Genomic DNA, 2,825 nt, shown 5'->3' on the forward strand with positions numbered 1-2,825 from the left:
AAAAGAAAATACATAATAGGGCAACACAAGGTATACAATGTAACTACATAAGCACCGGCATCGGATGAAGCATACAGGGTGTTAATGAGGTCAGTCCATAAGAGGGTCGTTTAGGAGTCTGGTGACAGTGAGGTAGAAGCTGTTTTTGAGTCTGTTCGTGCGTGTTCTCAGACTTCTGAATCTCCTGCCCGATGGAAGAAGTTGGAAGAGTGAGTATGCCCAGTGGGAGGGATCATTAATTATGGGACTAACTGGGTTATGCGAATAACTGGGACTCTAGATAGAGCTTCAAGCTAAATAATGGGGAGAGGGTTCAGTTGCACAGAAATGTTTTAAAAAATCAAAGTGTAAGGAGAAGGTAGGAGTGCAGGTTAATGATGAGACTGATAGTTACCAGAGAATGAAAGGAAGGGACAGAGCCTATGAACGTCATATTACACCAGGGGATGGTACAAGAGTAGGGGGAACTAATAATAGCACAAAAGTAAAAGCTTTGTATCTGAATGCGCATAGCATTCAGAATTAAATTAATGAGTTAACGGTGCAGACAGAGACAAAGGGATATGATTTGGTAGTGATTACTTAGACATGGTTACAAGGAGACCAGGTCTGGGAGTTGAATATCCATGGGTACGCAATGTTTTGGAAGGATAGGCAGAAAGGAAAAGCAGGTGGTGTAGTTTTGTTTGTGAAGGAAGGGATCAGTGCTGAAGTGAAAAATGATATTGGCATTGGGTGAAAGATATGACAAAATCATGGGTGATTTTAACATGCATGTAGGGCTTGATTAATCAAATTGACATTTCTAGCTTCGAGGGAGAATTCATTAAGTGTATTAGAGAGTGTTTCTTGGAACATTATATTGTCAAACCAACCAGCGAGTCGGCTATTGTGCAATGAGGAGGGATTAATTAATGACCTCATTGTTAAGGATCCTCTAGGGAAGAGTGATCATAGCATGATAAAATTTCTAATTCAGTTTGAGGGCAATAAACTTGAACCCCACACTGTTGTTCTGTTGTGAAACCAAGGTAATTACATAGGCACGAGGATAGTTTTGGCACTCGTAGAATGGGCAGACATTTAAGGAGATATTCAATTCTTCCCAACTAAAATATATTCCAGAGAAGCAGAAAGTTGTACGAGATTATAAAAGAGAGGAGAATGCATCCTGGTCTAAGCAAGGAGGCAAAAGATAACATAAAGGCAAGACCTAAGGCATACCATATTGCAAAGGTCAGTGGCAGGCTGGAGTATTGGGAAACACCGGGCGGACCGCACGGCATCTTCAGGCAAAGCGAAGGGTGGAGGGGTTTGCCTCCTCATCAACTCCTCCTGATGCTTGGATGTGACAACCCTGGCGACCTACTGCTCCCCAGACCTGGAATACCTGACCGTGAAGTGCCACCCATACTATCTTCCACGTGAGTTCACTTCAGCCATTATCACAGCGGTCTACATCCCACCCCAGGCAGAAGTGAGGAAGGCGCTGGACGAACTGAACACAGTTATAAACAACTACGAAACAGAACACTTGTTCATTGTGGCCGGAGACTTCAACAAGGCCAACCTCAAGAGTGTACTGCCAAAATTCAACCAGCACATCTGTCCCACCAGGGGCGACAACACTCTTGACCGCAAGGCTGCGTACTTAGCCCCCTACTCTACTCCCTGTACACACAGGGCTGCGTGGCAAAACTTGGTTCCAACTCCACCTACAAGTTTGCTGACGATACGACCATAGTGGGCCGGATCTCGAATAACGACGAGTCAGAATACAGGAGGGAGTTAGAGAACCTAATGGAGTGGTGTAACGACAACAATCTCTCCCTTAATGCCAGCAAAACTAAGAGCTGGTCATTGACTTCAGGGAGCAAAGTACTGTACACACCCCTGTCAGCATCAACGGGGCCGAGGTGGAGATGGTTAGCAGTTTCAAATTCCTAGGGGTACACATCTCCAAAAATCAGTCCTGGTCCACTCACGTCGACGCTACCACCAAGAAAGCACAACAGCACCTAATCGGCATGTCCACAATGACCTTTACCAACTTTTACAGATGCACCATAGAAAGCATCCAATCTGGCTGCATCACAGCCTCGTATGGCAACTGCTCGGCCCAGGACTGCAAGAAACGTCAGAGAGGCGTGAACACCGCCCAGCACATCACACGAACCTGCCTCCCATCCATTGACTCCATCTACACCTCCCGCTGCCTGGGGAAAGCAGACAGCATAATCAAAGACCCCTCCCACCCGGCTTACTCACTCTTTCAACTTCCATCGGGCAGGAGATTCAGAAGTCTGAGAACACGCACGAACAGACTCAAAAACAGCTTCTTCCCCACTGTCCCCAGACCCCTAAATGACCCTCTTATTGACTGACCTCATTAACACTACACCCTGTATGCTTCATCCGATGCCGGTGTTATGTATATCTTGTGTTGCCCTATTATGTATTTTCTTTTATTCCCTTTTCTTCCCATGTACTTAATGATCTGTTGAGCTGCTCGCAGAAAAATACTTTTCACTGTACCTCGGTACACGTGACAATAAACAAATCCAATCCAATCCAAACTTTTAAAGACCAACAGAAGGCTACTAAGAAAGAAATAAAAAGAGAAAAGGTCAATCATAAAAGAAATCTAGCGTAAAATATAAAAACAGGTAAGCAAAGATTCTACAAGTATATAAAAAGGAAGCTAAAGTCAATGTTTGCCCTTTGGAGGATGAGGCTGGGGAACACAGAAATGGTTGAGACACAAAATCAATATTTTGCCTCAGTTTTCACCGTGGAGGACACCAGAACCATCCCAATAGTAATAG

This window comes from Scyliorhinus canicula, chromosome 27, assembly GCF_902713615.1.
Source record: "Scyliorhinus canicula chromosome 27, sScyCan1.1, whole genome shotgun sequence".
Taxonomy (NCBI): domain Eukaryota; kingdom Metazoa; phylum Chordata; class Chondrichthyes; order Carcharhiniformes; family Scyliorhinidae; genus Scyliorhinus; species Scyliorhinus canicula.